The 25,776-nt window shown below is 49.9% G+C and overlaps 1 protein-coding gene across 3 annotated transcripts in view; it reads right to left on the reverse strand.

Moving 5' to 3' along the window:
• Paqr5 (progestin and adipoQ receptor family member 5) overlaps nucleotides 1-14,920 on the reverse strand; it is a 77,290-nt gene extending 62,370 nt beyond the window's left edge. Inside the window, exon 1 of one of the 3 annotated variants that reach the window (XM_048424301.3) lies at nucleotides 14,782-14,920. The gene's annotated coding sequence lies outside the window, so the exon portion shown is untranslated. The remainder of the gene's footprint in view (nucleotides 1-14,781) is intronic. The other 2 variants (XM_085689198.2, XM_048424304.3) reach the window with 2 other exon arrangements.
• Between the last annotated feature and the right edge of the window lie 10,856 nt (nucleotides 14,921-25,776).

A 25,776-nucleotide genomic window follows, 5' to 3' on the forward strand; every position in this document is an offset into this window, starting at 1 on the left:
AGCAAGGGCCAAATGGGTAGGACATTTGTGAGCACCCCACAGAATAGGGATGTCGCTGTCCTCTGAGTCAAGCAGCTACCATTCGGGGGCATTCAGCTGTGCCCCCTTGCAAGAATCATCCCAGCTGGGCTTGTGGGTCATGTACACCTTCTCAAGGAGGGGTGGAAGGGACATGAGACCCTCACCTGAGCACCCAGCGGCTCCCTCCCACCTGCTGTATGCAAAGCTGCCCTTTTTGCCTTAGGGTGGGGCTAGAGTATATTTTCTGGGGAAGATTAGGAGCTCCACCCTCATGCCTGCCGGGTAAAGGCTTTCCAGGTGTGGCCTGTGGGAACAAAGGGCCCACATCCCTGTATGTAACCCCTCACCTGTACTCTGAGAGGAAGCCCAGTAAACTCACTGGCTCTCCAAAGTGAGCTCTGCCTCTGTCCATCATTGGAACCCTATGAGAAGAGGCAGATGTTGCTTATGTCTCCCCCTGGGAATGAATTTTAGCAACAGACTTAGAGCTCGGGATCATAACCTAGGCCAGCAGCTCATCTCCTAAAAGATTCTCTGTGTCCCGAGGAATGTGGATCCGGCCCCCAGTCCCAAACAGCAGCGGCTCTGCAAATCATCACCGTTATTACTATTTTTCTTCCTCCTTTTCTCTAACAATACAGGCTTAACTATTTTTCTTCTACATTTACGTGTGTGTGTGTGTGTGTGTGTGTGTGTGTGTGTGTGTGTGTGTGTGTAAATGTGCTACAGTCTGTGTGTGGAATTCAGAGGACAAATTTTGAGAATTAGTTCTCTCCTCCCACCATGTAGGTCCTAGGGATTGAACTCATGTCCTTGGGCTTGGTAACAGACATCTTTACCTGCTGAGCCCTCTTGCCAGCCTGTTGCAGGGGTCTGAACCATGCTCAAGCCACTGAGCCACATCCCCAGACACCATTTCTGATGTTCTGAAACCTTTGGGGTGCTTAAGACTTCTTTGTGGGTTGGAGCGATGGCTCAGCAGTTAAGACCTGAGTTTGGTTCTTAGGACCCATGTCAAGTGGCTCCTACCTACCTGTAACTCCACCCAAGAGGGGAATCAGATGCCCTCTTCTGGCCTCTTCAGGCACCTGCACTCACATTAACCCACACAATGACATACATATATAGACATAATTAAAAATAAAACCAGGACTGGACGGGTGGCTCATGGGTTAAGAGCACTTGTTGCTCTCCCAAAAGATCCAAGTTCGATTTCCAGCATGCACATGGTGGCTCATAATTGTTTGTAACTCTGCTCCTAGGCACCCCAACAATCTCTTCTGGAGTCTCTGGGTACTGGGTACATAGGTAGTACACAAACATACCTGCAGTCAAAACACTCACAAATAAATTAAAATTTAAAAAATTAAATAAAATATTTTTTGAATACCTCTGAAGTCAGACCAGGGGACAGGTATGGGCACTGAGCCTCAGAGAGAGAGAGAGAGAGAAAGAGAGAGAAAGAGACTGGAGAAAGGAGGTGGGAGGCCCACATCAGGCAGGAGGGGAAACATCTGTGCTGTGGTATCAGGCAGGAAGGAGGGTGCCCTTGTGCGGTCTGGGTTTGAGGGAGCAAAGGCTGGTGGTTGAGTTCATCCAGGGCAAGGCTTTGCCGATGACACCAGTAAGGATGGGCAAAAGTTTCATTCATCAGCAGAAGGTGGTGTGGCCCCAAGGCAGCCCAGTGCAGAGCCATTTAGCACAAGCAGTGGCTCAGCCCTGCCCCGAGCCTGCAGCAAGAGTTCACAAAATGTCAACTCTTGCAGGGAGAAACCTGTTTCTATCAAGCATCCCCAGGGCCCATCCTATACTGGATGCTCTCACCCTGGCCTGTGCCTGTTCCACAATATCAAGAACACCATCTGTTTCACTGTTCACATCCAACACAGGTGCTCACACCCGATGCTTCCCACTTGGCTCTGGCCATTCCAATGCCCCACTTCATGTCTATTCTTCAGAGCCACCTCCGGCCACCCAGCCACCCCCTCCAGGATGGCTTTCAAGAGAGCTTAGGTATTTATTTATTTATTTATTATTTTTTTAATATTTATTTATTATGTATACAATATTCTGTCTGCGTGTATGCCTAAAGGACGAAGAGGGCACCAGACCGCATTACAGATGGTTGTGAGCCACCATGTGGTTGCTGGGAATTGAACTCAGGACCTTTGGAAGAGCAGGCAATGCTCTTAACCTCTGAGCCATCTCTCCAGCCCAAACACTTATTACTTATGTAAAAATGTATGTGTATGTCTGTAGGATACATTCCATGAATGCTTGGATGCCTGTGGGAGACCAGAAGAGAGCATTAAAGACTTTGGAGCTGGAGTTACAGACAGTTGTGAACTCCCCAGCCTGGATGCTGGGAACTGAACTCCGGCTTCTGGAAAAACAAGTGCTCTTAAGTCCTAAGTCATCTCCCCAGCCTTGAGTGTTTGCTTACTAAGCATTCACACAATGGACTGACCCTCTTACTCTTTATATTCAAGGGTTTCCCAAGGTCTCAAGAGTACTTCTGGGACTTGACACCTGGAAATCAGTGTTGGTGACAACACAGAAAAGGAATTACCATTGGAAGTGACTGTCCTGCTTCCTTTCCTATAAGGAGGGACCAGGTCATGTAGGGGCAAAGGAACACCAGGTTTGCCAGTGGATGGAGGCAGGAGCAGTTAGGGGAGGCCTGGGTCCCTGGGAAAGGTGAGGCAGTGCAAGGGAAATGGTTAAGAATAGGCCAGTTTAAACTGGTTAGGTAAGAGCCAATGGGCTTTGACCACAGGCTATCCCAGTGGTGTGGTCAGTGACCTGGCATGTGAGATTACAATGAGAACATGGTCGCCAGTGTGGGCTCAGGCCTCAGGGCCTGGTGTCTAACAGAAGCTAAGGGCACAAATGGGACCCAAGACAATGCAAGGAGGACAGAGGTTCTGTCCCTTCCTTCATCTAGCCCTGGCTCCGAGTCCACCTACCTCTCCTTCTGACATAGTGGACCCTGCCCCGAGGACCTTACGACACCGCACACACCTGACTTCATCCTTGGGTTAACTCAGCCATCTCCCTCGTTCCTTCAATGTTCCTTTACATTTCGGTCTGGCAGGAGCCCCAAGTCCTTCCCCTGCTGCTCCAAGACCACCCCTGCCTATTCCACTGCCTCCTCAAGGACCTCCACTCCAGAACTCCCTGCCTGCCAGCTAGGAAATGACCTCTCACCAGCATTTGTAATTCTTAAAATTTAGAAGTAATAGCAAGAACCAGAAAAGCAGGGGCTGAAGGGATGGTTCAGCAGTTAAGATCACTTGTTCCAGCAGAGGGCCTGGGTTCGATTCCCAGCACCCACACCATGGTTCACAACATCCATAACTCTAGTTCTAGGGGATCCAATGCCCTCTGCTGACATCCGAGGGTACCAGGAATGCACGGGGGGCACAACATTCAGATACATAAAATAAAACAATTTGATTCTAACAACTCTCCCCACACACAACAAAGGCTTCCTAGATACAATGAAGGAGGTTGACTTCTAATTTACATTCCAGAAAAAATAAGAAAAGACAGATTTTCTTGGTACGTAAATGTTTCCTCCAGGACCAGGGACGTAGCTCGGGGGTAGATGGCTAGCCTCACATACACAAAGTCCTGGGTTTGACCCCCAACTCCCCAGCGCCACAGAAACTAAGTGTGGTGGTGTGTGTGTGTAATCCCAGCACTCAGGAAACAGAGGCAGGAGGATCAGAGGTTCAGGGTCATCTTCAGATGCAGAGGGAATTCGAGCCTGGTCTACGTGAGACTTTGTCTCAAAAGGGAAAAAAATAAGCAAAGGTTTCCTTTGATTCAGTAAGATTTCCTCTAATTCAATACAAAAAAAAATCAAAAAAACACAATGAAAAGTGGGTGAAACATGAACAGACTGTTCACAGAAAAGGAGGTACAAAGGGCTCCTGTCTGTCACGCTCACCTTGTGCATAGTAGGAAAAATGCAAGTTAAAATGACATAGAACAGGGCCTGCAAGATGGTTCAGCAAATAAAGGTGCCTTTACCAAACCTGACCGTCTGAATGTGATCCCTGCATCCTGTGTGGTAAGGATGCAGGCTCTTATGGCTCTCACAAGCGTCCTTTGACCTCCATGTGTGTGCTATGGTACACGAACTCCCCAACACGCAATAAAAAAAAAATGTGTGGTCTTTTCTTTTTTTTAAAAAAATAACTTTTTAATGATGTATTTAACTTTATTTATGTGCAATGGTGTGAAGGTGTCAGATCTCCCTGGAACTGGATTTACAATCACAGATGAGCTGCCATGTGGGTGCTGGGAATTGAATCCAGGTCCTCTGGAAGAGCAGTCAGTGCTCTTAATCACCCAGCCATCTCGCCAGTCCTGTGGATTTTTTTTTCCTTATTAGTATTCTATTGAACACCTACAATCCTGGCATTCAGGAGTCCAAGGTCAGAGGATTACAAGTTCCAGCCTAGCCTGTGAGACCCTAACTCAAACAAACAAAAGAAATCAAAGCAAAAACTTCAAGGAAAAGCTTTTATCTCCAGATCAGCAAGCCAGCTTGATAGCCACACTGGCGGGCCACTTCATTCCTGGGACGTGACCTCACATAGGGCCACCTGCATTTACAAAGTAACTCAGGGACAAGGTGACTCTCGAATATCCTGGGTGGAGGCAGAAGTCTCAATATGACAACCTATACTCTAGACAAAAGATAACTCCCTATACAGACAGGGAAGAACTCAGGAGAGTTAAAAGAAAAAATAAAGACTCGGGTAGAAAACACACTAAGCCCTCCCTAACTGCCCATCCTGCCCTCCCTCAGCCCACAGATGTCTGAGGAACCATCTGCCCTGCTCCTTGTTGCTGTTAGTGGACTGCTCATGGGTTCTCATCTGACTTGCCCATGCACTGCGGGTGGTACAGCGACTTCCTTTGCCTAGAGCTGCCTTGGCTCCCCAGGGTACAGCCTTTTCTGCCCTGACCTTGCGCCTCCCCAAGTGGAGCCCGAAGCATGATTGGTGCCTCAGAGCAGGGTAGATTAGCTCCCACTTGGTTTTCCTGTGCCTGGTTCAGCCTTCCATCTTGGACTCTTGTGTTAATGGCTTCGTTAAAGGGGGATATGATATAGATATGAATAATTTTCATTGGTATGGATTTTAAGTTCAATTTTGTTATATGTATATATATTTCTGCTCTTGATTAAGATATTATGATTGTGTAGTTTATTTTAAAATGTAATGTATAATTAGGAAATACAGGTTGTTAATAGATAACCATCTATACTGGTTGAGTTTGTAGTCATGTTAGACTTTCTAGATGTGTATAGATATATTTCAGATAGGCATTCTTCATATCTTTCAAAGACTACAGAATATGGCATTTAATGTTTTAATAAACTTAGGGCTTTTCATGACAATGAGACACGTCTGCTCCTGGCAGCACCAGTCTACTTCAAGAGGAAGATGGGCATCGAAGAGACTCCTTATGGAGTTTGATAGCCATTTGGACAAGAAACTGCTCTTGCCTGGACTGTTGCATAAACTGGACACAGAGAACCCGCAGAGAGAGGACTGCTAAACTTGCCTAAAGGTGAGATGGTCTTTCGGGGTTCCTGATTCATGAAAGAGTCTGCGAGACATTCTGCAGGACACAACAGATAGTGACTGAACTGCCTTTGAAATTTCCTGCTTCATGGAAATGTCTGCTGGAAACTATGGGCCTAAAGACTGAAGATGGATGCCCCAACGGTACAAAAGAACTTTGGGTGACTGTCCAGGCAGAGAGATGTCTCTGTCATTTCTAGAGTTTGAAGTTGCTTATTTCTTGTTTAATTAGGTAATATTATATCCTTCTGAAGTCTTTGATGGAGTTGAAAAATGGTTAATTATAGTTATAGTTTTCCTTAGTTATGATAAAAGATAAAATAGATATAGATATTTTAACTGTAATTCTTTCTTGATAACTGTTTTGTTATATGTAATTTTACTATGTTAAAATAAAAGTCTTTCTTTTTTGTTTAAACAGAAAAAGGGGAAATGATGGAGAAGGGTTAACTGTCTTTGTGTTACTTTCATTGGTTAATAAAGAAACTGCCTTGGCTTTTGATAGGACAGCAGCTTAGATAGGTGGAGTAGACAGAACAGAATGCTGGGAGGAAGAAGGCAATGAGGCAGTCGCCATGACTCTCCTCTCCGAGACAGCCGCAGGTTAGAGTCCTCCCAGTAAGCCACCACCTTGTGGTGCTACACAGATCATTAGAAATGGGTTAATCAAGATGAGAGAGTTAGCCAATAAGAGGCTGAAACTAATGGGCCAAGCAGTATTTAAAAGAATACAGTTTCCGTGTAATTATTTCAGGGGTAAGCTAGCTGGGATCCAGGTGGGAACACAGCCTGCCGTTCCTTATTTCTACACCAGTGTGCTGCTCACTCTCAAGGGTACGTCCAGCCAGACCCCTCTTCTAGCCTGAGTATCTGCAACCAACATGGCCCAGGTGTGACTCACCAGCTTCCGGCCACTTTTGCTCTCCATATCTGGGAGGTTCCCTTGCCACTGTAGTGTCTACAGCCCTTCGGTCATTGAAATACAGCCCAGCCACCTCTGAAACACACCCAGAACCTGCCCACTTTCCCCACCTCCACTACAGCTTGTCTGTTTAACTAAAGCCTTCTTCAACAGCGACCCCAGCTTCTTCACTGGTCTCCCTGTACGCTCTCTCCCCACCTCCGGACCTTTGCACATCTATGTGTAATATACTATATATATTATAGATATTAATATAATCCATCCCCAGCACTGCATAAAGCAACCTTGGTCTCTCATACCTGTAATCCTGGCACAGGAGGTAAAGACAGGAGGATCAAGAGTTCAAGGTGTTCTTTAGCTACATATGACTCCTGGGCCAGTCTGGGCTATACGGGACCTTGTCTCAAAAACAAAACAAAGGAACAACAACAACAAAAAAAAAGGCAAAATATCAGGGGTGCTTAGAAACTGCACCTCAGACCGTCAAGGTCTGGGACGTACTGTCACTGCATGCTCTGCTGGTCCTGCATGCCGCCTATCAACATTCAATCTTTAGCTGAGCAAAGGTACTGGCCCAGTTCCAGCCTGCGCTTTATAGAATGAATAAATGAATTAAAGTCATCGCTCATGCCCATCTCTGTGTGTCCACTCCTCAGTGTGTAGGCACAGGGCCTAGAATTTGGCAATCAGAGCGTGTGGATTGATAAGACACTCATGGGGGCAGGTCACACTGTCCAGAGGCCACCTCATGTCCTGGCCTCCTTGCCAGGATGGCAGTCCTTTCCCTTGACTGCCCGCTTCTCACCCTTACTCTCACATGCTTGTCAGATACTTCTCATGGGCCCTCAAAGCCGCCCAGCCCAAGTGGATTCTCTCCCATTTTCTCAGACTAGCATTCGTCCCGTAAGCTCATCTAGGGAGAGGTCGCAAGCTTGAAGAGGAGCATCCTTAAGGAGCCCCACCACCCCGGGCTCTGTGAGCACCCTTGAGAAGACACTGCCACCCCAGGCTCTGTGAGCACCCTTGAGTAGACCCACCACTCAGGACTCTGTGAGCACCCTGGAGCAGACACGCCACCCCAGGCTTGTGAGCACCCTTGAGTAGACCCACCACTCAGGACTCTGTGAGCACCCTGGAGCAGACACGCCACCCCAGGCTTGTGAGCACCCTTGAGAAGACACTGCCACCCCAGGCTCTGCGAGCACCCTTGAGTAGACCCACCACTCAGGACTCTGTGAGCACCCTGGAGCAGACACGCCACCCCAGGCTTGTGAGCACCCTTGAGCAGCCACACTACCCGGGACTTTGTGAGCGCCCTGGTTTTCTGCCTGTATGGTTTTCTTGCCTCCAGCCTTTCCCCCCCAGTCCACCTGCTTTATCACTTCCAGCTGCATTCTTAGAAGATGACAATCAGCCGACATGGCTTTCCGCCTGAGATCTATTTCACTGCTTCTCAGTTTCCATGAGGCAGAGCCCAGTTTCTTCAGCTGGAAGCAAGACTCTACACCCGACCTGCTCCCACTACTCTTGCCTCTGGCGTAGCCTCCAATGCCAGGCACAGGAGCCTGAGCACCGCCCACTCCAGGCCACAAGCTGGAAGTTAACTCCGGTCTACCCCTTAGATGTCCAGGGAGTTCATTTATCCGTGAAGCCAAGGTCAAACATCTCTCCTCGAAGCATCCTAAACATAGGCACATGCCTGTAATTCCAGCACTATGAAGACTGAACAGGAGGGCTGCAAGCCTCTGGCCAGTCTAAGCTACATAGTGAGAGCCTATCTCAAAAGGCTTAACTTTTAAAAATTGCATTTATTATTTTTTTTGTGTGTATATGTGTGTGTGCATGCACGCACACACATATCACAACCACCACGTCGAAGTCAGAGAACAACTTGCAAACAACTTCTTTCCACCACATGGGCCTCAAGATTAGAAGCAAATACGTTTGGCCACTGAGCCATATCTCATCCAGCCCAGGCCTATCTCAAAATACATACAAAACTCTAGATGTATTTATTCTTCTCATATGATCCGCAGCTCCACTACAGGGCATATACTCCCAAAGGTCAAAGTCAAGGACCAACAGCTACATGACTCACCCCAGAATCATTCACAGTAGCTGAAGGGTGGCAGCCACCCAGGTGTTCAGGGGCAGCAGAGCAGACACATAGAATGTGGTCCCTAGCTGCCTCCGAAGGAAACTGTAGCTCAGGGTACAATACGCACTAACCATGAGGATGCTATGGCAGCTGGGAGGTCAGCAACATGGACAAATACTGGATTATTCCACTTACTACACAGGGTGCAGTCTACCCCACCGTGTGCTCTACAAGTGGGCATCTGTCAGAGGCAGACCATTCTTCAGACAAGGGCATACAAGTATCTGTGCCCCCAGCTAGAACCTCCAAGCGAGTTCTCAGGAAAATGGGGAGAAGACATGTCCACAGAGGCATGCTTCCTGTCTGCTGCCAGGAGATGCTCTATACTGCTTCCAGACTGGCAGTCAGAAGGACCAGCACTAGACAAATCACCTTGACCTTGGGCCAGAACTGTGGACCAAATAAACCTCTTCTCATTAAAACGTAGGCCATTGTGGTATTGTGTTATGTGCCACAGAAAAGAGACTCACGCTGCTTAACAAAGGTACCCTTAGCTGTCAATCACAGAGACAGGAAGCAGAGGGGTAATTGCAGAGGGGCTGCACAGGGAGAAGCTGGTGTTTATTGGGTGAAAAGTTTTAACTGGCAAATGATGAAGCTGAGGTGCTGGATGGTAGTGACAGCTGCAGAACAATGTAAATGTGCTTCACACCTTTCAATATTCTCAAAACGGGGCATGGGGAATGGCTTAGCCGGTAAGGTGCTTGCCTTGTGGGCATGAGGACCTGAGGTTGATACCCAGCACCCATGTAGATTAAAAAAAACAAAAAAACAAAAACAGGAATGATGATGCATACCTGTAATCTCAGCGTTAGCAGGCCTAGCCTGCTTGGTTAGTTTGAGATAAAAGTGAGAAAACCTATCTCAGAAAGCAAGGTATATGGTGCCTGAAGAGTAACAGCTAAGGATTGCTTCTGGAAGCAACAGGTGTGCATGGCCCATGCGTGTGCACACACACAGGCACACACACACACACACACACACACACACACACACACACACACACACACACTGCCAAAATGAGAATACTATATTCTCTGTGTTTTACTACAATACCAAAGAGACAAGCAACAAAACCACCCCTCTCTCTTGTGAAGTTTCTGACACAGTCACCATCTCCTCCCTAAAGGAACTTATTCTTGTAGAGTACCCTCCAGCACAGGGGACCTCAAGGCTGGCCACGCCCTCCTCTGTACACCTGGGCAGGGCACTGACAGATACCTTGGATTAGGGGTTTCTGCAGCCCGGGGAATAGGTCTAACCCCAAGGATCCCTCCCAGTGTCTAGCCACAGCCCAAAGCTGAGTTTCTTCTTGAAGACCTGTAAGAACGAATAGCCCAAAGCAATTGTGATTTACTTCCAAGATTCGTCAACAACCGCAGCACCCGAGCCTAACCCCGCCAAAATAAATCTTCTGCCCTTCCATTAAGCAACAAGGTCAGAAGGGGATTCCGTGGGCAGAGTTAATAAACAGCTAACATGGAAGGAATAATCAAAACACAACCCGGGTAGGTTGGTTGGGGCGTGAGCATGCATCTCAAAGGGCACCCGGCCCTCTCTCGTGTGGTCGCTGAGCTGATTCACTTCCTGTGCCCCTTCCCAGGGCAAGGAGAGGGGAATGTGGAGTAGGACACAGACTTCATCACTATGCTGCCTGCACTGGAAGGTCGCTGACCCCAGGGTGGGGCCCAGACCACACACACGCCTCCTTCTTACATAACTAAAGGTCTCGAGGCACAGAGAGCTTGGCCTTGGCTCTCAGCATGAGGTTAAACAGCCTTGCCTTCCCTCTAACTTACTTCTCACTCCTGCACAGGGCACACTCATTGCTGGAAGCCCTTTGTACCAAGAGAAATCCTGAGGGAAGGAAGGTCTTCAGAGACCATCTAATGCAGCCCTTCTCAACCAGAGGTGATGCTGCTGCCCCAGGGCACATCTGGCGATGTCCAGAGTCTTTCCCAGAGGTCAAAAAGGGCTCAGAAGCCCAGCAGAGTGTCAAACATCTTTAATTGCAGCAGAGGCAGGCAAATCTCTGTGAGTTTGAAGCCAACCAAGGGAGATGGAAATATATATCCCAGGAGAGTGCTGGTCGCTCTTCCAGAGTACCTAGGTTTGGTTTTCAGCACCTACATGGTAGCTCATACCATCTTTAACTCCAGTTTCAGGGGGATTTGACTCCCTCTTCTGGTCTCCATGGGTACTGTATGTATATATACATATTAGATACACACACATATATGACTCAGAGAAGATGTGATGTCATGGCACTATTGTATAGAGGTGAAGGGTACAGGGACACACCCACTACGGCACAAGACAGCCTCCTCCTCTCTTCCTCCAAACGGCAATAGTGCTAAGGGTGAGATACCTTTATAGAATCCAAGCAACTCTGACAGATAAGGAAACTGAGGCTCAGAAACAGGTCCAATGCCACACTGCCAGTCAGACAATGTTAGAACCAGAGCTTTAGGGGGCTTTCTGCCAGTCACGCTGGCTGGGAATGTAGGCAAGACCAGTGGCAGGTTACTGAAGCAGCTGGATTCTGGGCTCTGGGATCTAGAGACTGTGCGGTTGGGCTCCACGTCTCTGACAGGCTCCCAATGAATTCCCCAAGTTGCATAGGCCACTTTGGCTACAAAGCTACTAATTAACCAAAGGGGGATGACCTTAAGGGGCAAAATGCCCTGCCTGAGGCTCAGGTAGTTCTTCTTCTTGAGGTCCCCAACAGTCCAGCACCTGCTGCAGGTGACCCTGGCCTAGTCAAGGTCAGAAGGCAGGAGAATACTGCAGGTTAAAAACTTACAGGCAAGTCAGAGATTGGGATGAAATTGGGTCACCACTTTGGGAACACCATCCTTTTCCCCAAGAAGCGATTGTATCTTTGCCTGTGATGGCTCCCCCCTGCCAGCCTACACCATTTCACAACAATCTCCAGGCTTAGCCTTGTCCTTGTCTCCAAAGAGTCAACACTGACTCCAAGTGAGGGTCAGACACTAGACAGCAGAGTGAACACTGACTCACGAAATGTTGCAATAGGCGTACTTTTCCATCCCCTGTGGTGGAAAGTCATCAGACTTGTAGGAGAAAGCCAACATGCAAAGGGACAGAAAACCAGGTCTCAGTCATGGCTTTACTCTCTCCAGGAGGGTGGCTCGGGGCAAGGATGGCAGACCGATGGGGAGGCCTACAATGGCCTCGGATACGGAAAAACCCCACCCTGACTGATTTCTGCAGGTGAAGCCTTACTCTGCTTCCTTGACTGGCCCACTCCTCCTCCCCAACTACCCAACAAGCTAGGAAATTATACATTCTTCAAGGTCAGGCTCCTGCACTCCCTGCCCCAACTCCAAGGTTCAGCAGGTGTATTCCAGTGCTGAGACAATGAACAGAGCTGTTTGGGGTCAAAGGCAGGACTGGGGGCAAAAAGCCAAAGCTCCCAGTGGGCCTATCAGGGTCAGGCAGAAAAACCGCTTTCTGTATGAGGGTATGGGTCTCACTCCTGCCCCCAGGCTCACCTCCTACATTCCTAGAGGAGCCTCTTAGCTCCCCCTCCCCACCAGCCTGGTCACTTAGCCTCCACCCCTCCCTAGGAAGCTGGGATTCCTCCTCACTGGACTTTTCCACTGCTCCTCACAGTGACCATCGGCTCCTAGAGAGATAGATCCCTGTAGGTGACTCTGGGGGCAGCCAGCCTGAGGGCCTTTGCCTGGGTTCTGGAGTCCTCCCTCTTCTCTCTCCAGGCCCTTGTTTTTTCCTCTCCATAGACAGGGAAAAAAGGGGCGAGGGATTCAAGGTTCTCCAGATCTCATGAATTATGGGAATTTTTCTTCCTGTAGAGATTATCTTGGATCAGTAAATACTTCTTGGGAGCTACTATATGCTCCATGCTCCTGATGAGGCTTGCTCTCCAGGGAACACCAAAATGCACAGTTACTGCTCAAGGGAGACATAAAGCCCACCTAGAAAAGCCAGATTGGCGCGCGCACGCGCGCGCGCACACACACACACACACACACACACACACACACACCACCACCACCACCACCACCACCCATTGGATTTCCTCTGCAGCCTACAGATGCCTTCGGAGCACCCACTTGCTCATAAAACCTTATTTCTCACTAGGGGAAACTGAGGCAAAAAAAAAGCCAATTCCTTCCCTAATCCCTGGCAACCCCGCCAGGGAGGTAAGAATCAAGAAAAGGCAATGACAGGGCTGGAGAGATGGCTCAGTGATTAAGAGCACTGACTGCTCTTCCAGAGGACCTGAGTTCAATTCCCAGAACCCATATGGCAGATCACAACTGTCTGTAACTCTAGTTCCAGAGGACCCAAAAACCATGCCAAAACACCAATGTACATAAAATAAAAATAAATAAAAATTTTAAAATATTTAAAAAAAGAAAAGGCAATGACATTAATGTTTCCAAATGAGACCTCCTGAGGAGTGGGAAAGAATTCTGCGAGGTGGGACGAAGTCTCTCATCCTCCAGCTCAGGAGAGGGACACACTGGCTGTCCACTTCACCCAGCACACTGCTTTTCCTTGCCCCTGCAAGAAGTGGGATTAACGATAATCGTTTCATTTGCTGGATTAAGAGAGAAGTTGCCCCACATAGGGGCAGGGTGTGAAGGCATCTGGGATTGTGTCTGCAGCTTTCTGGTTCTAGGTTTCGATGTCCTTCCTGTTCTTCAAGGGCAAAGGCCTGCCGGCTGGAAAAGAACTCAGCTGTTCCTGGTTAACTCACGCTGTTCTGGCCAAGTTTCTTCTCCATGCCAAGCACTATGGCTACAGGAGGGAATGCCGGTCCTGCCTCCTGCTGTCTGGGGAGCTTAGCGAGGGGCTGGCTGGGTCTTGGCAGTGCTTCCTAAGGGGATTTGGAGGTGCCTTTGCCTTGAGCACTCCTGAACTGCAGGGGAGCCCCAGGAGAAACAGGTCCCTGCTGGTCACAACCAGAATGCAGAAATGGAGCAACAAAGTGGCTTGGTGGGTAAAGGTGCTTACTGCCAAGCCTGACAATCTGAGTTTAATCCTCAGCCCACATGGTGGGAGAAGAGAACCTATCTCCCTTCAAGTTGTCTTCTGATTCCATAAGCACCTCCCCGCTGCATTAAACGAGTGTAGTTATCTCTTAGCACGCAGAAGTTCCTGGTCTCAGAGGCTGCGGTTGAGGCCCAGCACTGTGCCTGAGCCAAATGCCTAGACTTTTGGGGTGTCCTTTTTTTCCTCATCTACTGCCTACATGGTTTGTCCCTGGGAGAAAGTGAAATCAGGGGTGTTCATGTCAGCCATGATGGCTGCTTTAGATTCCACCCAGCCCCCTCCCCCATCTCTTCTCTCTGGCTCCGGGGTAAGGAGAAGCTTTCCTTTCTCCACCAGACAGTGATCCCTTTTCTCGCAGAAGGAAGAAAGTCCATTGTGGGCACACCCATGAGGGTTTAATGGGCTCTGGGTCTCTCCATCTGCAGGCTGCAGCCCCTCTTACTACCTAGGCTCATCAGACTTGGGCTTGAGAGAGCCTGGATGGGCGTCCACAAGGACCCGACCTGAGCAAACGGAACGAGACAGAGGGGACGGGAGAAGACAGCTTCATGTGGCCGTGCACTCTCTTTATCAGAGTGCAGATCTACCTCTTTGGACACAAAACTGTGCCTTCCGAGCACACTGACTGGTTCATAGCGTGCGTCCGTGGGGAGGAGGCGGGAAGTACGGATATAAACATCCCCAAGGCGTAAGAATTACCAACTGTCAGTTCCCATCTCAGGAATTTTTTCAGGGATGGAGAGTCAGAATGGGGAGGGTGGTGCTTGGCTGCTCTAATTAGGAGAAAAACTGGATGCTCAAGGAGGCTGGGACAGAAGCATCTCCTCTTTCACGTGGGCTCGGGGTGCGCGGGTGCAAGGGTTTCCCTTAGCAGTCGCCTGATGCACCGCCGTCCAGGCGCAAACTTTTCAAGATCCATCCCCAAGCAGCACCCGCTCCGCGGCCAGCGGCAGAGAGAAGGAGCGCATGGACTGGTTGGACGCACGCGAGGCGGAGACCCGTGGGGAACACTGTGGCCGAGTCCCGCCCTCGGTTACCTGGGTTCTGAGGCTCACTGGCGTCCAGTGGACAGGGCGCAGAGACACGGCAGGGGCAGATTGGAGACGGGCCACTCCTCCTGGGCCACCGTGGCCCCCAGGCTCATGGGAACTGCACCTGGAGCACCAGGCGGCGTGCCCTCCCGCCGCGGGTCCCCGCCCAGGCTGTCCCGGCGCGGGGCGGGGCAGGGCGGCCCCGGGGAGGAGCCGAGAGATGGGCTCCCCTCCCAGCTCCCTGGCCGCTCCAGGCCTGGAGTCCTCTTCACCTCCAAAGCTTCGTCTCTTCAGCCTCAGGTGCCTCTTAGCTGAAATCTGAGGAGCACAAGGTCCTCTCTCGCACGCTCTACCCCCTGGTTGGTACTCCACTCTACCCCTACTCTTAGATCTGAGGTCTGGGAGCCCAGAAGCACCTTACAGGTGCAGCTAGCAGAAGGACATGAAAGCCCCACCTCATGGAGTCCTCTCCCCTGCTGAGAGGCCCCTGACTGGCTATGACCCCTGCCATCAGTCCGCCTAAGACAGGGAATCCTTGGCAACCTTCGACTCCTCTCGGAGAGCTCCGAGTTCCAGGTCCCAGGCTCCCAGACTGGAGGGTGCAAGATCCTCTGCCAGCTGGTGGACACAGAGATAAGAATGAAGGGACACAGAAGACAAAGAAACCTGGCTCCAGGGATCTGGAAGCTGGCTCTCCAGGTGCGGAAGAGCAGCCCAAAACCACTTCCTCCTCCTCCTGCCCACTGCAGGCAGTCAAGCCCCAGGATCAATCCAGAAGGCTCCAGGGGGCAGTGGACAGACACTTTGGTCCTCCCTCTAGTCGCCTCCTTTCTGCTCCCTGCCCTTCTTGCTGGTAGGTAAAGACACCAATAGAAAGGCTGGGCATTCAGACTCCTAGGCCCTAGTCTCCATTCACCTCTGACTTTGCACAAAGCCCTGGCCCCTTCCAAGTCTGTTTCTGAATGGAGTCACTGGGATGTGGTGGAGCGAATTGCCTTCGGCCCCTTTTATAGATCCCAGATCACTGCACTGGACACCTTGCATTATAGTTTGGCGGCTGGGTTTGTTTTCTCGTAACTCTGGGTGTGTATGTGGTGTGTTCATGTGTGTTCATGTATGCTGGTTGGCCAGTGAGCCCCAGGGATCCACCTGTCGTTGCCTCCCAGTGTTGGGCTCACAAGCAAGAGCTGCTAATTCCTGACTTTTTTTTTCCTTTCAATTGGTGTGCCTTGTGTGTCCAAGTGCCCACAGAGGCCAGAATAAAAGGTGTTGGGGATTGGATCCCCCAGGTTTCAGGTGTTTGTGAGCCACCTGATGTGGGTGCTGGAAACTGAACTCTGGTCCTCCAAAGGAGCAGCAAGGACTCTTGCTGCTGAATCTTTTCTCCAGCCCATTATCCCTTTTAAACAAGAACCGTGGGGTGGAACACGGGTTTTTATGTTTGAAAAGCAAGCACTTTACCAACTGAGCTATTTCTCCCCAGCACTCTCAGATCTGATTGCTTAAAGGATAAGTGTCTTAGCCACATAGACATGCAAGCATCCTCTGCAAATCACAGTTTGACAAGGGAGTGGAAATGGACTCCATGCTGTGCTCAGCCTTGGGTGAATCCACTGTGGAGATGCAGATCCCTACTTTGTCTTCCCAAGGCTATTGGCAGGAGAGAGCAAGGGTTGCCCCCGACCCAAGCAGGTATGGCAGTAACAGAAGAACCTCTAGTCCTGTGCATTTTCTGATATCATCTTTTGATTGTGGCATAGGAATGGGCTTTGGAGGCAGAAGGTAGATGCGGCATTCTCTGGGAGGCCTCTGTATACTCCTTGCCAAAGCTGCAGAACCCACAATATGGGCACGCACCTCACTACCAGCCGCCAAGGTAAACAGAGATGCCTAGTGCCCACCCAGAATCCACCCACTGCAGGCATGTGCACCTTGTAAAGAAAAGCGGGCTCCTACGCTAAATGCATGTGGTCCTTGCTGATTAATCCACCAGCATGCCTTATTTCATGACAGTCTTACACATAGGTATCATCCTATGCTTTCAGGGAGTTCAGAGTCTAGCTGAATGATAAAACACCATGTGGAGAGATGGCTCAGTGGTTAAGAGCACTTTCTGCTCTTACAGAGGACCTAGGTTTAGTTCTCAGCACCCACATCAGGCAGCCCACACCTTCCTGCAACTCCTGTTCCAAGGGATCCAATATGGTACAAGTCCATAGACTCAGGCACACACACATATCGGTAGTAGGTAGGAAGCTAGATACCTAAACACCATGTAGAGCAGGGAGAGAGGGATGGTGAGCACCCAGGAAGAGCAGGGCCGAGAGAAGTGAGTGGGCTGCTGGCCTAGATGACACAGAGAATTTGGAGAGTACTGGGTTCAACTCACAGTGTCACATGGAGAGCCTGAGAGGAAAGCGACCTGCCCAAGGTCACACAGTCACAGGCTGGTAAGTAGCAGAGTAGAAGTGTAGACCCTGGTCCTCTGGGCTAGGTGTTGTTTGATGGGGAAGCTCAGCCAATCACATTCTGTTTAGGGTGTGGCCCCCTGAGGCCAAGAAGTAAAGATAAAAGCACCCAAGTGCACTTGCCCCTCCTCTTTGCCCCCCCCATTACCCCCCCACGCACTTCTGGTGTTCGTTGGATCCTTGGTTGTATAAGTGTTCCTTTTCCCCAATTATTAAATCTTTTGCATTAAACTGGTCTGGTTAATTCTAACGGTCGATCGATCATGCCCATCAGTTGTTTTTGACTTTCTCTGCAACCTAGGGAAATGTAGAGCCTGGGAAGTGTGGGATGCCTTGGGGTGGAGAGGAAGAACCAGGGACCAGCCGTGGGGGAGACAGCAGTGAAATTGCTGGGGCAAGCTGCGAGGACGAGGGGCAGGATCTGGAGGGAGGGAGTGGCACAGAGCAGGAAAGTTAGACTGACAGCTGTCGTTGTAGAAACATTTTAGGCCCAAGCCAGCTGTGGAAATAGGGACACAGGATGTTCTTAGAGATATGGCCCCTTCAAATGCCCTTCAGGCCACCTGTCAGGAAGACACTGGGCGATATGGCCAGACAGTCTGTATCCAAATGGCCTTGGCCAAGATGCTTCTGTTCTCAGAGCCCTTGTTTCTCCACCCCCGAAGTAGCAGGTAACTTCTTCCTTCTCAGGTTTACGGTGTGGCGGAAGATCACATCTGCACACATTCTGCAAGCACAGAGCACACAGCAGATCGAAAATGTGCAGTAGTGTTTGTTTCTCCCCACTAGCTTCAACGTGGGCTCACGGAGGTGGCCTGGGTGAGCAGAGCTCACACTGCAGGGGTCCACAGGTGACAGAGGGAGGCCCAGAGAGGGTGGGGGAGAATGGGGGTCAGTCTTAGAGGTCTGTCTTCCTCTGACATCTCGACAAACTAACACAAAGGAACCAGTCCCATCCACATGACTCAAGGTCTCCCACTTGTCCTTTCTCAGGTATTTGATTGATGTCCCCTCCCGGACTGCCACCACATGTGCCTACCCATTAGGGGACTTGCTAGTTCCTCTATACTGTGTCTAGCCTGGGACTCCTCCCTGTGTCTGTTCAAGATGCCTGTGTGGGCTGTTGAGCCGGCTCAGTGGGGAAAGGAGCCTGCCATGCAAGCCTGCCGTTTGCTCTCTAGAACCCACTGCGGAAGGGGGCGAGAACTGGGCTGTCCTGTGATATAGTCTTGCATGCCACAGCACTTGCACACTGTACACAGAGATAAATAAAAAACATAGAAATCAAGGAAGAGGCACTGCCCAAGTCTGGGTGGCGACACATACTTGTAATCCGAATACTCAAGAGACAAAGCTGTGAGACCCTGTCTCAGCAGGAGGGGATGAAGGAGAAAAGAGGACAGAAAAGAGGAAGGCAGGATGGGAAAGAGAGAGTCTCTCTCTCCGCTTCCTGTTCCAGGTGTTTCTGGGTTTGCAGCCAGTCTCTCCGCTCTCGGCCTCCATCTTCGCCTAGCTATCCCCCTGTCTCCATGTCTCTCCTCTCTGTCTAAGCACACCACTTTTGAGGTCAGGATGTCTGAGCTTTGTGACATCTGCAGACTCTTCTTCTCCCTAGCTCATCGTCACAACGGTGGGTATGGGGACGCACAAAGGGAGACCTGCACAACCCGAGCGAGCCTCGTTTGTTTCCTCCCAGTGCAGTACAGGGTGTTACAGCAGGGACAGGATGCCTTTCCATTTGGGCCTGGACAGGGCCTCCTAGAACCTCTTCTCTCTCTTGGTGGTACTATGAAGGAGGAAAAGGTCTCCATTAGGAGATCTTGTTAGGGGCGGGGCTGGGGTTCACCTCTCGTGACTCCCTTTCCTTCCCAACTATGTCTGTTGTGTAACAGCGTCCTCTGAGAACAAAACGTTCCATCCTGTAAAGAAGCGCCTTAAACATGAAGGTAAATAACCCCAAAACAACTTCAGGAAGTCCTTGAAACTGATCAGAATCACTAGGCCCCTCCCTGCTAGAGTAAATGATAAAAACAGCCTAGCTCTCAGACAGAAGTAAAGCTGAGCTGTAACGACTCTGAGACCAGTCCACTGCCTAGAAGAAAACAGAAACCAGCTGAGCTACCTGGCAGGGGTTTAGACCAGAGTCCCTTGGAAGGACAGTCTTGAACCTGTTGAGCCGCTGCCTGTAGGCTCTGCAGTGTGCCCCAAGTTCCTAGACTTTGTGAGCTGTCAGCCATGCTTGAGTGGGCCTTGCTGACACAGCTGTCTTTGTGTCCTTCCTGTTGCTATAAGTGACTTCTTGCCCATTCGCCTGTAAGGAACCCGGTAGCACTCACTGGTTCCCCACTGGGCTTTGCTGGTATCTATAAGCTGAGGTCTGTAGTGGGATCGCTGTCTAGTGTGGTGTCTCTCCAGCAAGAGTTTTGCCACACATCACAATCTGACCACAGCTATCTGAACAGGGCCAGTTGCGCCCCCTCTGGTAACATCTATCCTTCAGGGTCTCTCTCTCTCTCTCTCTCTCTCTCTCTCTCTCTCTCTCTCTCTCTCTCCCCCCTGGAAAGAAGACCCCCCTCTCCTAGAGAAGGGACTTGTGAAAATTATGCCTCTCCCTGCTACCCCCGCCCAAGTCTTGGAAGCCAGGGGCCATATGTTTTGTGTTCTGTTTTGAGAGCACAGAGCCTCAAGCAGACTCCGTGGGTCAGGGGCACAGTGGCTGGAAGTCCCACCCGGTGCAAGGATCATGTTCTGACAGTAGCACTTTGAGAGGTGGAGCACAAAGGACTGGCCCTTGATGAGTGCGTGCGGTTGGGAGAAAGTTCTGGAAGTGGAAGAGGAACCCTCCTCTTGGTCAGAGCTCAGGCCCCTGCCTCCCCAAGGAGAGAGAGACCCACAAGGTCTATTTTCTTAGGTACACAAAAGGAGTTCTAGGCCTGCTCTGTGCTTGGAAGGTTCTTAGGCCCAGTGCCTATCAAAACCAGAATGTGGGGCCTGGAGAGATGGCTCAGTGGTAGAGTGCTTACAAGACAATGGTGAGGACTGGATCTCACGGAAGTAAAAGCTGTCTGGGAAAGCCCACCTTCAGTCCCAGAACTTGGGAGACAGAGATGGGATCCCTAGAACAAACAGCTAACTGGATGTGGTGTTCGAGTGAAAATGGCCGCTGTAGGCTCACAGGGAACAGCAGTATTTGAAAGGCAACCTTGTTGGAATAGGTGTGCCCCTTGTTAAAGGAAGAGCATCACTTTAAAGTTCAAGTCAGGCCCAGTGCCTCGCTCCCTCTTCCTGCTGCCTGCCGATGTAAAACTCTTAGCTATCTGTACAGTACCACATCTGCTGCATGCTGCCATGCTTCCCATTCCCAGAGGCTAATGGGCTAAACCTCTGAAACAGTCCCAGTTAAATACTTCCCTTTAAAAAAGTTGCTGTGGTCATGGTGTCTCTTCACAGCAACAGAACACTGGCTAAGACACTGGACTAGGTATTGGGTAGGGTCTAGTTCAAGTGAGAGACCCTGCCTCAATAAATAAAGTGGAGAGTGATCAAGGAAGATGCCTAATGTCAAATTTGGGCCTCCACATACATACACAGACCTACCCACGCACTCACAAATACATGTGGGCTCATGGACATGTAAATGTAGATACACACATACCTGTAAAACACACACACACACACACACACACCCCTCTACCTGTAAATTAAAAAAAAAAAAAACAATAACAACTCCAGCAGGGCCTCCAGGCCTTTCTGACCTGAAGGAGATGTTCCAAGAGCAACGGAAAAGCTGTTGGAGACATCAGAAGCCAGGCCTGTCTCAGGGCCCAGCCTGCCACTCCCAGGCACTGTCTTTACATCAGTCAAGAGCTTGGCTTCCTTGGGCAGCCCCCTGCTTACAAGGGGAGAGCCAGAGGACCAGGCTATACTAGCACAGAGAGACGCTGTTTTATAGAGGTGGAGGATTTCTTTGACATGATTTGGAGGAGGAAGGGCAGAGATTAGAATGGGGCTTCAGCAGTGCTGGTCCCCCACCCCACTACCCCCCCTGTAAGCACCCTGGTTAAGTTTTAGAAATTGCTTCCTCTTATTAGCCTAAAAATATCCCTGTCCTTGCATCCCCAAATTCTTTGTATTTTTCTTTATTATCATAAGACACCCGAGGCTGGGGAGTTTATAAAGAAAAGAGGCTCAATTAGCTAACAGTTGTGGAGACTGAAAGGCCAAGATCAGGTAGTTCCATTGATTTGACATCAGGTGAGGGCCTCATGGCAAAGGACATCAGAGTGGCAGGTATGAGGTCAGCGATCCCACGGAGAGATGGATACGCAGAGAACACTTAAGGATCAGGCTCTTTCTTAGAGCAACCTCTCTCTTCCCACTAACCAGGGTCTCGAGATGACTAGTCAATCTGTTTGGAGGAACATACTCCCAGTGACCTTGTGACCTTGCAGGAGCCTCCACCTCTTAAAGGTTCCTTGACTTCTCAATACTGCCACAAAGACTAGTAAGACCGGCTGCCATGCTTCTTACATGCAAACCACATCCAAACCATAGTGTGCCCTTCCAGGAGAGTGTCATACCAGTCCTGTGCAGCTCAGTTCCAGGCACAGGCCACACCAGTTCAGGCTGTTTAAAATCTCCTCTTAGAATTGTTGTTGTTGTTTTTCCTTTTGAGACTAGGAGGCCGGAGGTGTCGCTCAATAAGGAGAGTGCTTGCCTGGCATGCATGAAGCCCCGGGTTCTGTTCCCAGCAGTACACAAATGGGGTGTGGTGGTACACACCCAGAATGACAGCACTTGAGACTGGGGCAATGGAGGTGGGAGACGAGGCAGAGGCAGGAGGATCAAAAATTCAAGGTTATCCTAGGCTATATAACTAGTTCTACATTGTTTCTCAAAAGGAGAGGTAGAAACTGGTAAAGGAAGACACCTCTGGCCTCCACACGTGTTCATGTGTGCATGTACCCACATACATGCATACATAGATACATACTCATACAATCACCATACACATACTAAAAGGGGTTTTGTTGTTGTTGAGACAGGGTCTTCCTAGGTAGTCCAGGCTAGCCTTGCATTGATCATTCTCCTGCCTCAGCTTCCCAAGTTCTGGGTTTATAGGTGTGTGTCAGTAGACCCATAAGCTCCTCTGGGGACCCTAATGCACAAGCATGATGGGAACGCCCAGGGAATCTACCTCAGCCTGCCTGACTGTGGAGGCATCACAACAGAGATGGTGCCTCCTTCCTTGTCATTTCTCACGATGTTCTAGGTTAGCTCTAGCCCATCGCAGTCATACACAGAACCCTTCGTGCTTTCTCGGAAGGCTCTAGGGCACAAGGATGGGGGGTGGGTTTTCCCAGCAGCAACTGCAATGGCACTTACTGTCTGAATTACAGGCAGTGACTTGCAGCTCTTCTGGTTGTCTCCTTCTCCCTGACTTGCATTGGGTAAACGCGGCAGGTGCTGAGGCTGAGGGGAAGGCCGGGAGGCAGGGGCAAGGGCAGGAAGCTCCTCATCTCTGTGTGTAGCCTCTCCCACTCTCAGGGTTCCTCCTCTGGGATGAAGGCGGTTCAAGATGGGCCCTGGGCAAAACTTCATCTCATTCAGAGACTCTAGAGACCTTCTCTGACCCTCAGTTCCCTAATAGCCCTCAAGTGCCAGCACTCTGCCAGCCCCAGGCCAAACCTCATGCTCAGCTCTTGCAAGAGCTGCGAAAAGATCCACCACCTCTTCCTCAGCAGCCCTGCACCTGAGAGTGCAGCCTCAGGAAACAGCCGCAGCAAAGGAAAAGCACTTTGACTAAAGATCCAGCTGTAGCCCTGTGTCCAGCTCTCAGGGCCATTAGCAGTAGCATTCTGTTATAAAACTAATTGGGAAGGCTGAAGCCCGGGAGAGAGCTGGAGATGCCATGGGAAGGCGGCTGCAGCCCAGGATAGCTCTGGGGATGCCATGGGAAGGCTGCAGCCTAGTAGAGAGTGTTGGGAATGCCATGGGAAGGCTGCTGTGACCCAGGAGAGAGCACAAGAGATGGCATGCCCTGTGTGACACTCCATCAGGACAGCAGCCCAGTTCTGGAAAGGTCATTTCTGCAGGGACGAGAGCTGGAAGAAAAGTCAAAAACAAAAACTAAATCAAAAGAAAACCAAGCTGTCCACTCTCCAGGTTTTGAGGATTATGGGTGATTTTTTTAAATTCCTGATGTAATATTGTTTGTATTATAAATATTTGACATGTTCTTAGAACAATAGCATCGTTGGCCCCGTGTTCAGGGAAGGCCTTGGAATTCAGTTGTTCGTGTGAACACCGGGGCTAACAGGCAGGCTTCTCGGAACACTGGCCTTTGAAGAGCAGAGCTTCAGAGGCACAGGGTTCCAGGACAGGGTGTCAGGGCTACTCCACGGGCAGCAGAGACCGGAAACCTCCTGTGGGCAAGTCCGTCTTCATACTGTCCCTCATGCGTGGCAGCTGAGCCCAGAGCCTTCCTGCATAGTGGCAGAAGGGGGTGGGTGAAGCTGGGCAGTGGTGGCGCATGCCTTTAATCCCAGCACTTAGGAGGCAGAGACAGGTGGATCTCTGTGAGTTCAAGACCAGCCTGGCCTACAAAGCTAGTTATAGGACAGGCTCCAAAGCTACAGAGAAACATGTCTTGAAAAACCAAGGTCCCCCACCCAAAAAAAATGGGGGCTGTTCACAGAGGACCTACAGGCAGATAGCTGTAGTTCTTCCCTGAGCTTTAGTTCTCTGGACTTTTTTTTTTTTAATATAGTAAGAATATCTGTAGGGTCTGCCTAGTGGTGCACACTTTTAGTTCCAGCACTCAGGAGGCAGAGGCAGGTGAATATCTGTGAGTTCCAGGATAGATAGGGCTATTACAGAAAAAAAAAATCTGTAGAGACAGAAGGGATTTTTTTTGGGGGGGGTCAACTTAGCTAGCATCACCTGAGAAGGAGGAAAACACAATTGAGATGACTTGTATTCAAGCCTGTGGGGCATTTTCTTGATTGATGATTGATTAGAAGGGCCCAACCCACTGTGGGTGGAGTCTCCCAGGGCAGGTGATCCTACGGCAATGGTTCTCAACCTTCCTAACGCTGAGACCCTTTTTAATACAGTTCCTCATGTTGTGGTGACACCCCCCCACCATAAAGTTATTTTCATTGCTACTTCATAACTGTAATTTTCTACTGTTATGAACAGTAATGCAAACAATTTTGGAGATAGAAGTTTGTCAAGGGGTCACAACCCACAGGCTGAGAACTGCGGCCTAGGGTGTATAAGAAAGTAAACATCGTTTCTCCATGGCTTCAGCAGTAGTTCCTGACTCTAGGTTTCCGCCCTGACATCCTTCCGTGATGGAGTTTGACCTGAGAGCTGAAAGTTGAAATAAATTTCTTCTCCAAGTTGCTTTTGGTGCTGGTGTTTTATTACAACAATATAAAGCAAACTTGACAATCTCCAAGGTCAGAAAGATGCTGAGAGTCCCCTGTGCTATAAAAGGCAGGGCTGAGAGTTTTTTTGATTTTTTTTTTTTTTTACCTGCTGTTTCTGTATCCTCCCCTGAGGTGGGAGGAGAGGACCCCAGGGCTCCCTGAGCCTCCTCAGCAGCAAGCTGGCTGAACCAGGATGCTTCTACAAATACGACTGGAATGGATAAGCACCCAGTGGAGAGGATCTGGCACCGGGCCAACAGTTCTTACAGCTTGGGTACAGAAGTCTCAAAGTTGTGGCTTCAGGAAAGATCGGGAGGGAGCCTGCCTGGGTTTTGTTCTTACCAGGCTCAGGAGCTCTCAGAGGTAGGGACGGGAAGTCCCTGTAGTGCTGGCTTCCTGGCCTAGCCTGGCCTAACCTGGCTGCCATGGGGCATCTCAGGCCAGACCGTGGGCCCTATGACAAGTCTCCTGTTCATATGGAAGTCTGTATTCACACAGAATATTCAGAGGACCAGGGAAGCTTCACTCTGTCCTCCAGGTCAGCTGCGGGAGCTCTGCAGGCTCTGAGGCTTTATCTGGTGTTGCCCAGGTCTTCACCAGCACTTCTCACACTTTAGGAAGCTGGGGCTTCACTTGTGGGAGGCCATACAACTGAAACTCCAGTCAGGACAGAGTCAAAGTGTGTGTTCCTCATCTTCTGTCTGTATTGTCTCTCCTAGGGTCGGGGCATTAAGTAGAGTTCAAAAATGAAATATGTGTGTTTGTTTCTATCTATATACGGTTTTACCTGGGACAAGTCTATAGTGAGGTTCATGGCTAAGGTTTAAAGCAGGACTCCTTCCTGTTCACCAGTGAGCCTGGGTTTTGTGTGGGATCCAGCCTGCCTTTGAGACAAACTGTTGGTCATGCGGGAGCAGATATTTTGTCCATGTGATGGCTAGTTCTATGTCAGTTTGGCACGAGTTATAGTCATTTTGGAAAAAGGAACAGCAATTGGGAAAATGCCCTTACCACGTTGGCCTGTGGGCAAGCCTGGGGTACATTTTCTTGATCTATGATTAATGCAGGAGGGCCCAGCTCAGTGTGTTTAGTAACACCTC

This window comes from Myodes glareolus, chromosome 4 (assembly GCF_982192425.1).
Source record: "Myodes glareolus chromosome 4, mMyoGla1.1, whole genome shotgun sequence".
Lineage (NCBI taxonomy): Eukaryota > Metazoa > Chordata > Mammalia > Rodentia > Cricetidae > Myodes > Myodes glareolus.